The sequence below is a fragment of the Podarcis bocagei genome (assembly GCF_964188305.1).
Source record: "Podarcis bocagei genome assembly, chromosome: 14".
NCBI lineage: Eukaryota > Metazoa > Chordata > Lepidosauria > Squamata > Lacertidae > Podarcis > Podarcis bocagei.
In genome coordinates this window covers 24,489,915-24,509,753 of record NC_138139.1, presented here as the reverse complement: position 1 = coordinate 24,509,753, position 19,839 = coordinate 24,489,915, and the positions used below count along the sequence as shown (strand labels likewise).

The window sequence follows — 19,839 nt, the reverse complement described above, 5'->3', positions numbered from 1 at the left end:
CTGCAAGGAAGGACCATCCCTTCCAGCCCATCTTTCAACTCAGTTCAAAGTGAGATACCCCACCTGGAGCACTGTGTCCAATTTTGGGCACCACAGTTTAAGAAAGGTGGTGGTGCTGGTGATTGACAAGCTGGAACGTGTGCAGAGGAGGGCAACCATCATGGACAAGGATCTGGAAACCAAGCCTTATGAGGAATGGTTGAGGGAATTGGGTATCTTTGACCTAGAGAAGACCTAGAGGTGATACGATAGGCATCTTCTTATATCTGAAGGGCTGCCACAAGGGCTTCTTTCCTGTTACTCAAGAGGGTAGGATTATTATTATTATTATTATTATTATTATTATTTGTTTATACCCCACCCATCTGTCTGGGTTTCCCCAGGCCAGAACCGACGATAAGAAGGAGGCTCTGAGTAAACATTAGGAAGAACTTTTTGGTGGCAAGAGCTGTTCAACAGTGGAATGGACTACCTTGGAAGGTGACAGACACTCCTTCGTTGGAGGTTTTTAAACAGAGGTTTAATGGCCATCTGTCAGGGATTCTTTAGCTGTGGTTACTGCATTGCAAGACGTTTGACTAGATGACCTTGGTGTCTCTTCCAACTCTACAATTCTATTGCTCTACATTAAGGATTGTCTCTTCCTATGTGTACTTACCTGGACCTCATCCTCCAAAGCCCTTCTTGGGTGCACCCAGCAAGCAAAGTGTGAGGGGTAACTATTGGAGAAAGCCCTTTCAGTGTTGGCTCCCTAGCTGTGAAATATTCTCCCTGGCACCCACTTTGTGGTCTTTTCAGTACCAGGTTGAATACCTGTTGTTTTGTTTATTTCTCAGGGTCTTTTAAACTCTTCACCTTCCAAACATTGTTTATTTCAGGTCTTGGTGTTGCTGAATTAACTCACCATGAGTGCCTAGGCTCCGTATTTGCCTGTTCCTTTGAGGGTGGAGCCTCAAAGTTACTTTATATCAGAGAAGGGGACCCTCAGGCTCTGAGGCCAAATGGAGTCCCTGAAAGCCTTTATATCTGACCATAGGAACTCCCTACAGCTCCTTTCCACAGGCCACACTCCTCATTAGGGATGGGGGAGAAAATCAATTCAGTTCGCATTTAAAGGAGAAACTAACAAATGCATTGAAACAAAATGCAATACCGAAACACAGCCATCCTGCACTATTCAAAGTTCACTGAATTTTGCAAGGCAGATCTCCAACCATGTGCATAAATGGGGGGGGGGATTGCTTGCAGAAATATGTCTGTAAGTCAAAAGTGCATACAAAATCTGAAGGTTAGGAAAAATTCTCTCTAAAATGCTGACAAATTTTCATTTTCATGAGGAGAGAGAGTCTCCCAGAAAATGGCCACCATAGACCCATGGCAACAGGTGCCCATAGAGACTGTTGGGAGCCCATAGAGACTGCAGGGAGCCCAAAAGTAGGTGGAGCCAGAGCTGATGACAGGCAGAGCCAACTAATTCTAGTTTTGTCCCCATCCTCCTGCCTGCTGAGTTCTACAAGAGACAATACTAAGACAGAAGAGGAGGAACCTGACAGACAGTGCTATCCTCTGTCCTGATTGTAAGCAGGAAGGCAGGCAGGTGGGGCTGAAAACAAGCTTGGGTTAGTGGGCAGTGCCCCATTTGCTATAATGGGCCACCCTCCACTGCCAGGAGGGTCTTGTTCCACAAGGTGGGAGTGGTACTGCCTTTTCCCAATGTTGCTTTTAGCTGCTTTTCCTGCATCTAGATCTGTTGCCTGACTTTACCCCTAAGGCAGAAAAAGAGAGTGCTTTTGGTAGGGGTAGACCAGGTACATCTATTCTACTGTTCTCCTCTGCATATGCTCTTTGTCTGGGAAGGAGGGCAGTGTCCCAGGATGAGGCCAGGGGCTTCGTCTTCAGGGGTCAGTTTCAGACACTTCCACCCACAACAATCTGGCCCCCAGGTATCTAATACAATATCCTTCTAAGTCCCATTTTATATATGCCCTATATAGTGTGAATACTAGAAAATGACTTTTTCCAGTTTCCACCCTATGCAGTGTGCAGTGCCAAATCCAACTGATCCTAGTGTTCTTCCCTGGTTTCCCCAGTTGTGGGGAATGCCCCAGCAAGGTGCGCCTGTCTCCATCATCATTAACTTTCAGGAGGAATTTGAAAACATTCCCGTTCACGCTTGCCCTTGGTGACTGTTCTGGCCAGCCCCGTGACCACTGCATGGAATAATGTGGGAGGTTTTTTTTAAAGGAAACTGCTTTTAGATGCTTTTAATTGCAATAGTTTTTTGAATGTTTTAAATGTTTTAGAATGCTTTTGCTTTTTTGTTGTTTTTAGACTTGTGTTTCTGTTTGCTGCCCTGGGCTCTCTGTGGAGGAAGAGCCGGGTATTAAATAAATAAATAAATGAGATCTGCACGGGGCAAGAGGTCTTTCAGAGTCCTTTGACATTAAGCAGGCAGCCTCACTAAGTGGTTTTAGATTCAAGCCAACCCAGAACATATAATTCAGTTACCTATCTTGGTTCTAAAAGTTTTGCTGATTTTATCTGTGCTTTAATTATAATTGTCTTACTTATATTTGTTTTTTTAATAGTTTTGTGGCTTTTAGCTGTGTCTTATCTGCAGTTTTATTGTGTACACAGCTTAGAGAGCTGTTTGATTAGGGAGTTTATAAATCTTTCTAAATCAGAATAAATAAATAAAGCATAGCCTGTTACATGCACACACACAAAAAAAATCAGATGTGGTCCAAAGGGGCCCAGATTCTGGATTCAAATAAGAATGTGTAGATCTAACATGGTACAGAAAATAACCCCCCACTTCAACCAATAACATCCATAAGTCTTAAGAACATGTGCAGCTGAAGGTAACATGATACCCATCACGAATCAGGACTAAATTCCCTCCCCCGCCTCCTTAGAAGAATTCCACATTTGCTGTCCATATTCCAGCAGGCTCTTGGGTTCAGGAACAGAAAGAGGGATTCTCTTCCTCCCTCCCCCGCCCCCAATGACTACTTTTGTTTTCTTTGAGATGGAGCTGTAAGCAGGAGAATTTAAGAGATGCCAGTCATCAGGATGTGACACCGACTCAACGACTTCAAGTGTTTTAACTGACATAATTAATATTTTTAAGGGAGCCACTGACATCATAAGCTCTGTACACAGTCTTTACCTTTTCAACAGGCACAGTTAATGCTCTGTGACAAAGTATATTATTTCTTGCCTGTAATCCATTCATGAAAAGGTCAATCTCTTACCATTATTTTGTCAACGGAGAAGTGTTACCTTTAGGCAACAAGTTAATTTTCAAATTAAAGAAGAAGGAGTTCTTAAACTGTTGGATTTTTTTTTTAAAAAAAAAGCAACAACCCACAACCCTGCTTGCTATTTAATGAACAGTCCTAGGTCGGTGCAGGATTTATGTTTAAGGAAAGCATGTGTTAGGAATATGCAAGAGAAATACACTTTTAAATGCTCAGATGATTTTTTAAAAATCTATGGGTGTGGGGAGAAAGCCTTTGAAGAGGTCTCTTAGCTCTAAAGCAAACAGCCTTTATTTAAAATTCCTACTGAGCCCCCCCCCCCGTCCCACCTCCCACCCCAAGTTCTTTGATTATTCAGACCTTGGCCACACTGATATTATTACTAGTTTTACTTGTTTTACTTTTATTTATATCAAAGGTGAGAAACATTTTTCAGCCTAGGGGCCACATCCCCTTGGTGATAATCTTTCAGGAGCCACATGTCAGTGGTGTGCAGAATAAAAGGCAAAAGTGGGTGGGGCAGAGGAAAAGTGACAATTGTGACTCTTACCTTTGTATAGTAGGATACACACACATATTCCCACCTTCATCCAGGTAGAACTGGGATATGTCTGGGAAGGACCCCAAGAGAGAAACAGAGAGACCTGGAGAGCCACTTTTGACCCCCTGGGGCTGAGGTTTACCAACTCTGGTTTATACAACTAACACAGCCCTAACCTAACAATGACTCCCTTAAACCAGTAACCTCTATAAGTCTGAAGAACATGTGCAACAGGAAGTAACATGACACCCAATGTCATGAGTTAACATGCATTGGTTTTGTTCATTTCCAATCAACAGGGGTGTCAGAAACAAAATTCCCTTAGGTTCACCTAGACAGAGAGTGAGATCATAGACTTACCTTATAGCCTGGTAATTTCGAGGGGGGGCGTCTCCCCAAGAGCGTTTGCCAACAGTGCATGTATGATGGCCACACTTTATTACAAATCTCTGTGTACAGCCATAAGGGCTATAAAATTGACCAGAAGGGAGGGAGGCACTAAATTCTGCAGCATCAATCTTTGTGCAATGATAGAACACAGGAAACAATATTTCAGAATCTACAAACCAAGTCTCATGATACGGACATATGTCTGCGCAGCCAATACTGAGCTAAATGAAGCAATGGTCTTGACTTGGTATAAGGCAACTTCCTACATTACTAGGTTTATTTTATTTGTTCAAATATTTATCAACTGCATTTTCATAGGAAATACAAGAAGGCAGTGTATTAAAAAAATTCCACAAAACTGCAATATCAGTAAGAACTGGTTGGTAAAGAAAAGAAGAAAAACTGGTTGGTAAAGAAAAGATCATGGGTCAAAGGCCAGTCTGAAAAAATACAGATTTTTAAAGAAAGCAGGGATGACTCCTGCCAGCTTTCTATTGACAAGGCGTTCCAAAGGCACACTAAATGCTCAGCTCTTGGTAAAGGTCAACTAACCCTCAGGGACATGGGGGACTGCCCAAAGTGCCCCTTCAGAGAGTCTCAACGATTGCGGTGGAGCATAAAGAATCAGATGGTCCTTAAACTAATTTGGTCCTAAGTTGTTCAGGGTTCTGTGAATTAACACAGCAACCTTGAGCCTGCCCTGGTTCCTAATCCCCAAGAGTTGCAGCTCTATTCAGACTTGGACACCACAAGTTACACAGTGCTGGATCAACACGCAACACTTCCGGGCAATGCCATGTCCCCTTGCTGCCACTGTGACCTGTAGGGTTAGACATTCATCCAGGTGCTTGAAGAGTTAAGCCCTCCTCTTGCAGCGAGCTGGACTGCCCCAGATCCCACGTTCAAAGTGCCCCAGAAGCCTTGCGCCATCTTCATCCAATAACTTGTCTTGTAATTGCTTTACTGATTGCTCATGTCATCGTGTTTTAGTATATATAGCTCACCCGTCCTCGCCCTCCCCATGTGCTCTCACACAGCCGCCAACAAGCCAGGGGAGCCATTCTTTATTCATTGTAACTCCCCAACTGCCCTGTGTCAGGTTGCGCTCCAGGCCCCTCTGATAAACATCAGCAGATGATTGGACACACACATTCTTAACATGGCTGACCCATGGCATCTTAGGAGGCAACAGGGAACCTGTCATTATGTGTACAATGCTCTTCTTTCTTTCTAGCCTTATCTTTCCGCAGATGAGGCCAAGATTCTTATTAACTCATTAATGACTGAAGATGTCAGTAAAGACAGCGGTGGCAGAGAAGGCAAAGAGGGCTTGCCTTGCTTATTTTAAGTCGGGTTGTAATTAGCAAAGTGTTAACTTCTCTCAGATTGGACAGCTGAAATCATTTGAATTTTTTTTTTTTAAAGAGCAGCTTGCAAGGGCCCAGCGTGGAGCAAACAGGGATATAGTTTGCCTGCTCCATCCTGTTTGTTAAGGAAAAGGGGGAAACAAAAGGTTGCAAGGGGAGATTGCAACCTTTTTTAGGGGGTGAGGAAAGAGAGAACACTAGCATATCAAGCTGTGCATAGCTGGCTGGCAAGTTTTGCCAGCAGGATACCAAGACTAAATTCTTTCTTTATCTTACTGTCCCAGGAATCTAAAATCTTACATAACATTCTATAGCAAATTGTTTGCTCTAAACCTCTTCCGTATGCTTCCAAGTCTGAAGCTGGAATGTCCCATGGACAGTTTCTTGTTTACTTCCTCTCTCTTCTTCTTCTTATTTATGTGTTTAGTTTTCTTTCCTCTGATCAACACCTTGGAGTTGCCAATGGAGCAACCCTGGAGAAAAGTGGTAGGACTGCCATCTTAAAGCTGCCATTTCATAAATTATTACTACTCGCCATAGATCCTATTAGGCTGCAATCCTAACCACTGGCCAGCACTGTCAGGGCTTTGATGGCAAATGCCATAATTTCACTATGCACTATATCAAGAAGTCCTTTTTGTCAGGCCTGAATTTCCCACCATCCAGCTTTACTGTTAGATTCTAGTGCTCATCCCTCAGTGTTCTTTCATTCTTCAGAATGATGCTGGGCGCCAGTCCTCTGTGGCTGACTCACCTCCTTTCACTCTGATTGGCTCCAATCAGCACAAAGGGTGAGAAGACTTATTCTCAGTCGCTAAAACCCTCTCCTTTCATGCCAATTGGGCAGCTCTAGCATGCTTGAGACCAGGACCCCGCTGCAGAAATAGTAATGGATCTTTGACCCGCCCTGCCACAACTCCAGACAAGCACACCTCTCTTCCTGACCCAGAGACCACCTGTTCCATGAGTTCTACCATTGCGGAAGCATCTTGCTGACCTTGCATGTATTTTTATATAAGCATTCACTGTTTAAAGAGAACTAGGAGCCCATAATCAAGTCAACGGAGGGAGAATTCTGATGTCAACGTGAAGAAAGGTACAGAAGCTACTAGAAGATACAGTAAAGAAGCCCATGACAAGTCATGATAAATGGGTCGTTATAAAATTCATGTTTAGGCCGCACCGGTCTGGGGATAATGCCATTCGTCATGGCAACACAAGGGCACTAATGAGCCCTCATTGCATATTCATGGCTGTGGAGTCTGTGTGTGTGTGTGTGTGTGTGTGTGTGTGTGTGTGTCCCCCTCCCCATCCTAAACCAATGCCTAGTAAATATCCTCTACCTCTAAGCTGAAACTCGGCGTTGACTCTCTCTTATTTGTGATGTTGCAGCAATTATACTGTAAAAGTGCTGCCCAAGATTGATTGCTTGGATCTGTGGTTCAATTGTAAATTAGAAATACACATCCTCCCTGGGGATCCACAGCCCCCTATTTGTGATTAAGAAAAAAGCCCCATAATAGACTAATAGCCAAAGTTCCCTCTCTTTTACTTTCAGGCAATTAGCTTGATGAAATGGCCTCTTTCTGTGCGCGCTAGAAGTGTAAACCGATATCATAATGAAGTATATGATGTTTATTCTATTATTTTCACCTTCTTGTGTACGGGGAACGAGGCGATAGTGGGGGGGGGACAGGGAGAGAGAATGCATAAGTAATGGGCTGCTTTGTGTGGTGACTTTACTAAAAGTAAAGCGAAGATCTTCCTGAAAGAGGCAGGGAGCCTTGCTGTGGGTCTTTAAATTAAGCCAGTGAGGGTGTAGGTTTCCACTCAGAGACCCTATGCTCTGCTCCAGGAATCCTGTTTTTTTTATTTTTGGAGGAAAGTGTTGAAGGGAGACCTGGAAGTTGAAAACACATCCTTCAAAGAACTTTGCATTAGCTAAACTGGCAGTTCTCCCCACATGAGATGGGCCTCCAAGAGAAAACCCTAGAGGGGGGAGAAGGGTTCCAGATTTGAGAGGGCCCTGGACAATGCATCATCTGGCAGCGCCCATCATAAGAATGTCAAAAGAGCCTGCTAGATCAGGCCAGTGGTCCATCTAGTCTAACATCCTGTTCTCACAGTGGCCAACCAGATGCCTGTGGGAAATCCACAAGCAGGAACTGAGCATGAGAGCACAGCCACCATCCCTCCTGTAGTTTCCAGAAACTCGGCTGAGGTTGTCAGTGGGCTTACCTGGCTCAAAGCAGCGCTGAGTGGCCAGCAATAGGCACATAGGTTCAGGAAATTATAAGGGTGGCTAAATCCAGCCACATGGCACATCTTCCTGGTCAGGGGGTAGGGCAATTGAGGAGAAGGCAGGACAAGCCTTGTCAGGGGCCTGACTGCTGGGACCTGGAAATTACCAGAAGATGCTGGTTGCTGGCACCAGCCTTGCTAGGGAGTTCTGAAGAGTGGTGAGATGTGGAGGAGAATCTTCCATTGTCTGCGCTGAGCAGACAAGGACAGCAAATTAAAATGCACATGGCAACTGTTTGTTAAGGGTTGTTATGGGTTGTTAGGAGACCCTTATTCCCCACACAAAGCTACAGTTTTCAGAGTGGGTTAAAAATCAACCCTTCTCCCCTGTGAACTCAGAGAATTGTAGTTCTATGAGGGGAATAAACATCTCTAAACAACTCTTAACAAACTACAAGTCACAGGATTCTCTGGGAGAAGCCATGGTTGTTCAGGTGGTATAACAGTGCTTTAAAAGCCAGTGTGGTGTAGTGGTTAAGAGCGGTAGTCACGTAATCTGGGAAACCGGGTTCGTGTCTCTGCTCCTCCACATGCAGCTGCTGGGTGACCTTGGGCCAGTCACACTTCTGTGAAGTCTCTCAGCCCCACTCACCTCACAGAGTGTTTGTTGTGGGGGAGGAAGGGAAAGGAGAATGTTAGCCGCTTTGAGACTCCTGAAGGGGAGTGAAAGGCGGGATATCAAATCCAAACTCTTCTTCTTCTTCTTCTAAAAGTATGGTGAGGTTCTGACCCTATAAAGGTGTTTTCACATATGAAGTCACCTTTTCACCAGTCTCGAAGTGTTGTTTCACACAGAAGGAAAAGCAAAGAGACTGGCTATTCGTAACACAAATAAACATTTTAACCAATGCCGTCTTCATTTTTAAGTTTTGCATTGCAAACTCCACAGAAGCAGGAGCCTCACTTGTGAAAACTCTCCTTGCCGCGTGCCATATTTTTGTGTGTGCTTGTTTTGTATAAACTTGTACATCATTGTCTTTTTGCCTGACAGTCGCAGCATTTAAAATATGTTGGGGGTGACACCATCCTTTCACCTAGTCCAGACATATATTACACAGAGGATGTTCTCATAAACAAGGCGCTGCAGGCTCTGATCTTATCACTTGCCTCTTCCTTCTTTTCAGCTCCATTCAATGACATGCATTTCTGCTAAACTTTGCTCCAGTTTCTGCTCAGGGGGCATGAAGGGGGAGGAAATCACGCTAGGAGCAGCAAGCTATGCTGCAAATCAGGACGGGCAAGTCAGGTGCTGGAGGAGGGCAGCAGGGCAGCAGGCTTTGCAATGCAGTTTTCTTGCTGGTCCGAGCTAAATAAATAAATGAGGCCTTTTTGTAGGTTATGTGATCTTAGGAAGCAGACATACTATATCTGCCCATTGTTCCATCTACCTCAAGGACAGGAAACCTCATGACCAGAGACTGAATGTGGCCCTCCAGACTCTCTCCCTGGCCCCCAAGAATCTCCCCAGGCCACTTCCCTTTCCACCCCAACACTCTTCTTGAGCATTTTTGGCTTGGCTGGAATGTGCCATTGAAGTCTAATCATGCCTCTTGCTTGCCTGGACGGAGGACAGTGTGTGACTGTGTGTGTAGAAATTAACTTGCTGTACAGATACACCAGTAACACCTGCTACTCCCCTCACATTTGTTTCTGGCCCCACCCACCCCTGACATGCAGCAGCAACCCACCCCCCAGCAAAAAAAAAGTTTGCCTAGAAGTGAAAATGGCCCCCAGGCTGGGAAAGGTTTTGGATGCTTGATCGAGCTTGATAACAGTAAGATTTAGCATCGGTGCAGCACTTCCAAGGCTTCAAAGCACTTCCTATGCATGGTCTTCTTGTAATCCTTGCCTCTTCAGACAGTGATAAGGAACCAGTCACCCTGCAGGAGCATAATTGGGTTAGATTGATGGGAGTTGGAGTCCACTCAATATCTGGAGGCCCACAAGCACCCCACCACTGTCGCATGTAAAGTCCGTATTGTCTCTCTCCAGCACACATTACAAATGGTGGGGGGCGGTGTCAGAGACCAAGAGAGAGGAGCTTCTGAGAGGGTTTGTTGCAGAGGCAAGGCTTGAATCAGGGTCTTCATCTTTCATAACCCAGCTTCTTAGTCACTACACTGTAGTGGCTCGATGTTATGCCAGCTCAACATGGTCTTCGCTAACTTGAAGCACCTCTCCAGGGAATGTTACCTGTGCCATCTGGAGACTTAACCTGGGGTATTTTGGGTGAAAAGCATGTGTGCTGCCATTGAGCTATGGCCCCTTCTCTGTTGGTTGCAGTTTTGCAGAAATAATCTATTGAAAGTTAGTGGTCCCAGTGCTTAATCAAAGGACGCATGCCAAGCTATGACTCTGGATTTAGTCCTTTCACACTGATTGGCTGAAAAGCTGTGATGTCACAGAAGCCATTGGCATGTTTGTAGATCAGCTACAGTGAGAGAGGAGGTGAGGCTGAATTTTACAGACTGATTTGGTCTAGTTTTTTTGGTTGCAGTTCAACTATATTTTTTAAAGTGATATATGTGTGAGGGAAGTGGCACATTCTTACTTTTTTATTCGGGCAATTTGCACAATGCTTTTCATTTTCTCCAGCAATATAACAGTTTTAAAAAGCAGGTGTTAGCAACCTTTTTTTCCCTCCTAGTGGCAGCAACCAAGCTTTGCCAAAAGTTAATTCCTTACAATGAAATTAATCCCAGAGGTGTAAATATCTTCAAGATCTGCCAGGTCTTTTAAGATGTGCCAATGGCAAGATCAGGCAATTAGAACCATTCTCCATAAGTGCTGGAGCCTTACAACATTAATAGATCATTTTAATGGGGGCAATTTTTAAAATTTGTATTTAATTTGCATGATTACGATGCTGAGTGTGCTGCGGACAGCTGAGTCAGGGGGAGAGTTATTGCAGCTATAGTCATTGTGTGTTGGTTTCAAGGATCTGGGACAGAAGTCTAAAACTGGGCACTCTTGCATCTTCTTGGCTATATGAACATTTTAAAGAAAGTGCTTTCCAACTAATGTATGACTGAAATCAGGGATGCCAGAAGTTATCCCTTACATGGAACTGTCCTGGTCCATCTAGGCCAGTATTTGGTTGAACAGCTGCAGCTCTCCAGGATTTCAAGCAGAGAGATATCTTCCTCAACTCTACCACTTGAGACTCTTTAAAAGTGGGAGAGGCCAGAGATCTAGTCTTGGGACTGTCTGCATGATTTGCCACTGATGTTTGGACCCTCCCCTTGTCTAGAGCCAACAGATCAGATTCCTCACTGGCCATCCTTCAGTGAACACCACTTGATTCCATCTCTTTCTGACCTCTCAGTACCACTGCAATGCCCACTCTAAGTGCTTTCCAGCTCCAATCAAACTGCCAGTGAATATTCACACAATCACTTGCGTGATGGATTTTGTTATCCCATCAGTTAATTGCCAAGCATGTTGTGTGTTTGTAGTACTAAAAGTGTGCTGAATATTCTACGGTTTCTACACAATGATTTTGTATTCTATACAATTATTTTGCAGACATACTATGATGCCTTTCCCCCAAAAAAAGAAGCCACATCTTTTTATCCTCTTTGTTGTGGCCATTTCCCCTGGCTGTTGCCTTGTGGCTATTTCCCCTCTCATTGCTGCATCTTTCACCTTCTTGGATTAGTCATATAAGTGATTCCAACCAATCAGGGAACACAGGGTAAAGAGAACGTCACTGTGCCACAAAGCCAATGGGACTTAGCTATGTGGCAAATGAAGTCATTTTGGGGCAAAACCAAAAGTGGGGAATACAGATGAATGTGGGATGGGGTGTGTGTGTGTGTGTGTGTGTGTGTGTGTGTGTGTGTGTGTGTTGCAAATGGTGCCCCAAAAAATCATTATGAAAAAGAGCTGGGCATTCTTGAAATGTTCCCTAAAAATGTGACTAGTGACAAAATACTCAGAATTCAGCCCCCAGCAGCATTAACACATGCCTTTGGGTGTTTGTTTTTTTCCCCTTTTCCTTTTTGCCTGAAAACCTTTCCAAAAATAAGACCAATTGTTCAGAATAATAATCTTTCAACAGTAGCTCATAATCCTGCCCATGTCTCTCCATTTCATTCTTGTTCATGTAAAATGTGGTCTATAGAGAACACAGACTTCAAAACATTCCTGGCTTCCTTATGCGATCCCACGTCCCCCATTTCTTTGCTGCACTAGGTGCAAATATTGGGGTCCTTCTAATACTGAGAAGGAAAATATCACATCGCTTTTTTCCCCTTCCTTCCCCCCTTCCTCAATGAATTTATTTTGCTTACATTTTCACAGCCCAAGGAAACAGAATGCAATTTTTTTCCCCTAATCTTCCTAATGTAATGGAATTTGTTAGGATGAAACATGAGAACTTTGAACAACGAATTTGCAGTGTCGCTTCCCCCCGGAGGAAACGCCATTTCTGCTGTCTGTAACCGCTTTCATCTCATACAAGATTGTTTGACTTCTGCCACACTTTCTCAGCTCTCCAGCCAAGGATTCTTTGCCTTCCTCTCCATCTCCTTTCTAGTATGAGCTGCTGTTTTTCATTTCCACCACCCCTCCCCCCCTAAAAAATAAAACCATTCTGAAGAGGATTAGAAATACGAGCTCTTCAGGCCATGCGCACCGCATCTTTGAGGAAATTCTCCAAGGAGATGTGCGTGTTTTCAAGTTGCTGGAGTGGGAATCCCATTTGATAATGAAAAAGTGCTCCAAGGTATGAATTGTGCCTCTGATGTTCCTCAACATGCACGTCTGAAGTCCGTAGCCACTGAACTTTCTTAAGGCTGGGGTTTTTGAAATTTGTTTTTCTATTCATCTCGCCAGACAAAATTTCCAGGTCTGGGGATGCAGACAAGCAGTGATTTGTTTTGGTTTTCCTCCTGTGAGAAGTGGCTTCAGAAGTCATAATGGGACGTGCAAGTTTATCGCTTGCGGGGGTGGAATTTAAGTGCAAGGGGCCATTCAAAAATAGGACTCCCGCTCCACTTGCAGTCCAAAGCGATACAGTTCAAGAAGACTTTTGCCACTGCTTCTGCTGTTTCGGTGAACTAACATCATTGTCCTTGCCAGAACCTCAGTGAAGAATGTTGATCTGTTCTCTGTCGAAGAAACTGCAAAAGAATTGTGCCCTTTAAAGAGAGAAACAAGCCCCAAATGCATGGGGCAGCTTTCTAAAAACCAAACCAGTCTTCCTCAGCATGTTAAGATTTCCCCTCTCCCCTTCCTCAGTTTTGTTTCAGATATATGCAGGTCTTCTACAAAGCTCCAACTCAATGTCACCTTAATACAGGTAACTGCATATGCTTGCACATTGACCTGCTGGATCAGGCCAAAGGCCCATCTAGTACAGCTTCCTGTTCCCCACAGTGGCCAATCAGATGCCTCTGGGAAACCAACAGGGAAGGAATGAGCACAACAGCCCGCTCCCTATTGGTGATCCCCAGAATTTGGTATTCAAAGGCAGGTGGACTGATGGACTGATTCAACATAAGGCAGTTTCCTGTCCCCTGAATCTGCCTCCCCATGAGGATTTTACTTGAGGGTGAGGAAATCTGCTTCTCTTGGTTTCTCTCAGATTCTCATTTTTCCAGTCTTTAGTTCAGTTCTCCACATTAGTTAGCAATTTTTTTTTAAATTACGAAAATTCACGAACATTTTAATGTGAATTTTTCTCACTATACATGTTTTTATATGACATTTTGCCTAATGGACACATTTTTATGGAACATGTTTTTCCTAATACTTTTTATTTCCCCTAACAGAATGCATTTTTATATGTTATTTTCACTAATATAGGTACTCCTTACCTTAATATGGTGATACCTTGGTTCTCGAACTTAATCCGTTCCGGGAGTCCATTTGACGCCCAAAACCATTCGAAAACCAAGGCACAGCTTCCGATTGGCTGCAGGAGCTTTCTGCACTCAAGGGGAAGCCATGTCAGATGTCCAGCTTCCAAAAAACGTTCGCAAACCGGAACACTTACTTCCAGGTTTGCGGTGTTTTGTTCGGGAGCCGATTTGTTCGGGAGCCAAGCTGTTTGGGTACCAAGGTACCGCTGTATATGCATTATTGTGCCCATGACTTGGCAGGAGAACTGCATTGCAAAATTCAGAGCTGTGCAGATTTCAAAAGATAGCTGTGTTTCAGTTCATACATGTGAATTGTGTGCATTCAGCTTTAAATGCATACTCCATCCCCAGTTGCAGTACATAAGAAGACCTTTGCTGCCAGATCACACTGAAGGCTCATTTAATCTAACATCCTATTCTCACAAGGGCCAAGCAAGTGCATACTGAAAGACCAGAAGCAGGACCTGAGAGCAACAGGATTCTCCCCTCCTGCAATTTCCAGAAACTGGTGTACAGAGGCATACTGCCTTCACCAATGGAGGTAGAGCATAGCCAATGTGCCTAATATCCATGGAAAGCCTTATTCTCCATGAATTTGTCTAATCCTCTTTTAAAGCCACTCCCTTTTTTTCTTTCCTTCTTTCCTCTTCCCCTTGCAACTGCCAAAATTTAAGCCTTTTTGTTGTTGCGTAGGTCACTATATATAAGGGACATGGGTGGTGCTGTGGGTTAAACCACAGAGCCTAGGGCTTGCTGATCAGAAGGTCGGCAGTTCGAATCCCTGCGACAGGGTGAGCTCCCATTGCTCGGTCCCTGCTCCTGCCAACCTAGCAGCTTGAAAGCATGTCAAAGTGCAAGTAGATAAATAGGTACCGCTCCCGCGGCGTTTCCGTGCACTGCTCTGGTTCACCAGAAGTGGCTTAGTCATGCTGGCCACTTGACCCGGAAGCTATACACCGGCTCCCTCAGCCAGTAAAGTGAGATGAGTGATGCAACCCCAGAGTCGGTCACGAGTGGACCTAATGGTCAGGAGTCCCTTTACCTTTACCTATGTCGCTATATAAATCACTACGTGCTGATAGAGCTATGTGAACAATGAGCAATTGTGAACTATGAACCAACAGTCTATAGAGTGTGTGCTTTGCATACAGAAAGTTCCAGGTTCAATACCTGACATCTCCATGTAGGGATGGGAAGACCCCTGTCTAAAACACTGAGGAGCATCTAACAGTCAGGGTAGACCAGGGCCAGGGAACTTCCAGACTACAGGCCTAAGCAGCCCACCAAGTCTTCCTCTGTGCCCTTCCAACCTTTGACTTGATGATCCAGGGGCAGGACAGTCAATGGGATAGAGCAAACATTCAACAACTAGCATACATAGCCAAGCTGGGACAAAGCACTTTTGATGCCTGTTGCACAGGCTGCACTGGCCAGAGAAACCTCTCTGTCTGGCCCAGCACTATGATGGAGATGTATATTGTACACCCTCTGCTCAACAGGAAGATAGGTGCTTCTCTGTGTGCATCTGTGACAACTGCATGTGGGCGATGGAGCCAGGATATTCTGATGCAATTGGCCAAAGATTCTGGCCAGATACACCAGGCCAGTACAGCAGCCACTGCAGTGACTGGGCTCTCTGCTAGTAAACAGCAGTTCTTGAAACAGGCAGCTTCCAGTGCCCTTCAACTCTTTCCTTGCACCGCCTCTGGGGGTCTGCTTTGTCAACGGACCTGGTGTTACCATGCCGTCACTCTTCCAGGCAGCCATAGACAGAGATTTATCCCTGACTTACCAAGGGTGAATGTCGACTGTGCTGTTTTAAGCTGTAATGGTGATTAAATCATAGAACATTCGCTATTGTGTGTCCCTCTGATTTTTATCTCCATCCTTTTCACATTTCTATTCACTAAGCGAAGGCATGAGGCTTAATGCAGTATTTCTGAAAGGTCCCTGGACAGATTTAGTGCTGGAAAGGAATATATATAGACAGCTGGAATGAGGTACCCTGTTTTTACTACAGCGAATGCCTTGTATTTTAATATGCTCTTCTAGCCAATGCTAAAATGCCTTCCTGGCATGTTCCTCCTAAGGTCATTGGTGTTATTTGGAGGTTTCAGACTTCCTAGATTTTGGCAGCACACTCCCTGGGATTTGGTAGATCAATAATGAAATTACAAATCCTAGTTTGCTGTTGTGTATGATACCTTTCTACACACACACAAAAGTGTAAAGGTGTAGAATTACCTGCTTTCCTTCGAAAGCAAAGACAATGATCTAGTCCTCATGAAGAAAAGACGTGGATGGAATCTGCAAGCAGTCACTGTATTTGAGGAGGTGCCACTGGGTCAGGAATAGAACTGAGTTATCATGCCTTATTCCATATGCTTTTCAGTCAGGTGGCACTCAAAGGAGTATGGGAACCAGCCCAGGAACAGGAAGACTCTGATTCAGAGCAGTTTAAATAGCTGACCAAATAGTTCTTAATGAGAGAAGAAGAAGCTCTGTTTCAATAAGAACACAAAACATTCTTGCTGCAAAGTCAATCCAGAACAGCCTTCTGATTCTGACAATGACCAGTCAGAAACTACTTAGTACAAGGGTGACCAAGGGGGCTACCCTCCATATGATGCTGAAAGAAAGCACCCACCCTCCTTGACCATTGGCCAGGCTGGCTGCATCTGATTGGAGTTGTGGTCCAACGACATCCCTCTTTGCCTTTCTCCAATCCCCAGTATTCAGTAGTATGCAAAGTGGCATGCTTTGATTCAGTGATTTGAACATCATGCCTAATAGGTGGCTTTTCCTCTATACTATTCTAGATCAGCCAATGGTCTCACACAGTAGAAGGCCGCTTTCTACTGCAGCAAGGACCATAGCATACAGAAGGTCCCAGGTTTAATCCCCAGCATCCTCAGGTAGAGCTGGGAGAGTCCCTGTGCCTGAAACCCTGGAGAGCTGCTATCAGTCGGTATTGCTGATGGAACAATGTTCTAACTTATTATAAAGCAATTTTGTGTGATCCTCTGTTCCTATCCCATTTTTATTCATCAGACCTCTACAGTTCTAAGATCCTATGACCTCAAAGTGGTGTACATGGGAGAGGTCCATAGGTAGTCTCCCATCCATGGAGACTTGAGACCCAAAGTAACCTTAGCTTCAGCAAAGTGAAGCCAATATGATGGATGCAGCGTTCTGTGATGTCATCATTACTGACAAAATAAATAAATAAAATGGACCTTAGTTCAGCCAGCCTTTTTAAGTATTCAGCCTGACCCAAGACCCAGATCAGCACTTTCCCAACAGATTCAGGAGCTGCTATGAACCCCTGGAGCAAACCAAACCCCAACAGTTGTAAGCTATCACCACACCATATTCTCCAACTTGCAGAAAAGGAAAATTGGGATGCTGATCCTTCGATGTTGTGCTCCCATGCATGTCACATGACTTGTGCAAGAGCACAACACCGCAAAATGTGCATCTTTCAAGGCTGAGCTCTCACAGGAGTCAAAACAGGACATCCCAGGATCCAGTCAGAAGCTGGAATGTCTCCTGTAATTCTGGGATGTCCCATTCAAAGCAGGACAGTTGAGGGGTATGCTACGCCTGTTATCTATCCATCCAAACTGATCCAGGAGATTATCAGGCTGTATTTTGGATGTCTCCAAGGTCTCAGGGAGCAAAGACTAAATAACCATTCCCTGCTTCTCAAGGCCTTGGGCGGAATTAGCCAAATAGCACAGCAGCCATTGTGACCAAAGAGATCCAAGACACTGGTTTTAGAACCAAGGCTTTGCCTGGATTGTCCCTGGGTCTGACTCGGTATAAGGTCCTTCCTTTTTTGACTAAAGGTAGCCCAAGAAACTGATAATTGTGGTAGGAATGAGGAACTGAATTGTCTTACTTGGACATCTGCTGCTATATGAACAGTACATTACGATGGAAAACTCCAAAGTTGAGGTTTTCTCCATCAAATCAACATTACAGACTTATAATGCATTCTTTAATTAGATGTCGCTATTAACTGGACTGTTGCGTGATTTAAATCTGGATGTTAATCTCCGTCATTCTACGCTGCCATAGTTTTTATGACATCGAGCGAGTGACTCCTTTATGTAGTAATCTATCTGAAAACCACCTTATTCCCCCCTCTTTCTTTTTTTAGAAGAATAAAGGACATGAGATTGAAATGAAAGCTTTTCTGAGTCCGTCCATTAGTAATTTTCTGCTTAGTATTTGAAAAATGGCTCGTTTTAATTGCTTCACAGAGGAGAAAGCTATCAAAGCTAATGCTCTTTCTTTCCAAACTTTTGTAATTATTTCTCTTGGACTCTTATTTGAAATGGCTTGAAAATATTTTCATTAAAATGTAGATTTTCCCCCACCCTTCTCTCTCTCTCTCCTCTCTCTCTCTGTCTGTATGTCTGTCTCTCTCTCTTTCAAATGGGCTTCGATTCCCCAGTGCTTACCCACCCACCCAACCCCCACTTTTTCTTTGTTTGGCTACTAGCTTTTAACTATGTATAGATGAAATCCAACATTTGAAAATAGGAATGAGGGGACATGTCATTAGCATTGCTAATATTGACTGGGATTTTATCAGGTTTGGATTTCATATCAAACTGCACGGTTTCCAAGGAAAACAATGTTTATGGGAATGTTCCCTCTTTCTTGCCACTCCCTGTCCATTCTCCGCCCAAAAAAGAAAAATTCTGAAGATTCACTCAAATAGTTTGACCCTTGTGTTTTCCCTCTTGAACTTTGTGAAGTCAATCTAATCCAGGACAGTGGTACCTCGGGTTACATATACTTCAGGTTAGAGATGCTTCAGGTTACAGAAATAGTACCTCAGGTAAGAACTTTGCTTCAGGATGAGAACAAAAATTGTGCACCAGCGGAGCAGCGGCAGCAGGAGGCCCCATTAGCTAAAGTGGTGCTTCAGGTTAAGAACAGTTTCAGGTTAAGAACGGACCTCTGGAACGAATTAAGTACTTAACCCGAGGTACCACTGTATCTTCTTTTCCACTGGGGCCAGCCATATTCTGCTTTGAATCATTGGAACATAAGAAGCTGCTTTATACTGAATCAGACCATGGATCTATCTAGTTCAGTATTGTCCACACTGACTAGCAAGAGCTCTCCAGGGATTCATTCAGGCAGGGCACCTTTCCCAGGCCTACCTGGGACGTGCAGGAGGTTGAACGTGGGGCCAAATCAGGTGCTCTATCACTGAATCCCTTCCTATTGTTGCTCCCTAGCAAATGGCATTCAGAGGCCTCTGAACCTGAAGGTAGCCTCTCGGTAGCTTATTTTGTAGCCTCTCCTCCATGAATCAAAGGCTGTATCTCAGTGGAAGAGCAGGTGCTTTGCATGCAGAATATTATATACTTATTTTAGATCCCACCTTTCTCACAAGGGCAGGTCCCAAGGCAGCTCACAGCATCGATTAAAACACATGCATCAACGTAATTCTTTTTTAAATTACAAACAAGATTTTAAAGGGGAAAAAGCAATTTGAATGTTCCTGATATGAGAAGGTCCAAGTTATGGGCATGGTCTCACAGAGACCAAGTTGTCCCCACCACTGTTCTCCTGGAAGTCCCCTAGATTCTCCTTCCCTCTCTCCTCTTCCACACTCCACTCAAGCCTTGTAGGGCAACTAGAGGGACCACTAGGGGTTGCCATAAGAAGAGGAAATGCAATGCCCCTCCCCCCCAAAAAAGAGAGGACTGAATAAAGCACACATATTTGCATACAATTTACATATGTATAGTAATAGATGCAAAAATAGAAATAATTGCTATCTACTGAAAGCTGCAGCGTATCTCACCCTAGTGGGGAATACTGCAGCAACATGATTGGTGCACTTGTTCAGGTTTGAGTGCCTGAAGCTTTCTGTTGACGGGGAGCGATGTCTGCCCTCCCTTCTTATAGCTCTTTGCCTTTAAGCCAAACCCTCCAAGTGTCCCTGTTTTCCAGGGATGTCCCTGATTTAGAGAAACTCTCCCATTTTCTGACTGGATCCTAGAATGTCCCACTTTTCCTTAGGATGTCCCTATTTTCATTGGAGAAATGTTGGAGGGTATGGAGTTATCCAACCCCTGAACTGTCTGAAGGCA

At 44.2% G+C, this 19,839-nt stretch overlaps 1 long non-coding RNA gene across 14 annotated transcripts in view; it reads right to left on the bottom strand.

Moving 5' to 3' along the window:
• LOC308573901 overlaps window positions 1-19,839 on the bottom strand; it is a 68,026-nt gene that overhangs the window by 8,013 nt on the left and 40,174 nt on the right. For 4 of the 14 annotated variants that reach the window (XR_014002189.1, XR_014002197.1, XR_014002198.1 and 1 more), the window contains one exon: window positions 9,755-12,982. The exons of 8 other annotated variants lie outside the window; for them this stretch is intronic. This is a non-coding gene — a long non-coding RNA (uncharacterized lncRNA). Of the gene's footprint in view, window positions 1-9,752; window positions 12,983-15,967; window positions 16,203-19,839 lie in introns of those variants that run through there. 2 more of the 14 variants (XR_014002192.1, XR_014002202.1) reach the window with 2 other exon arrangements.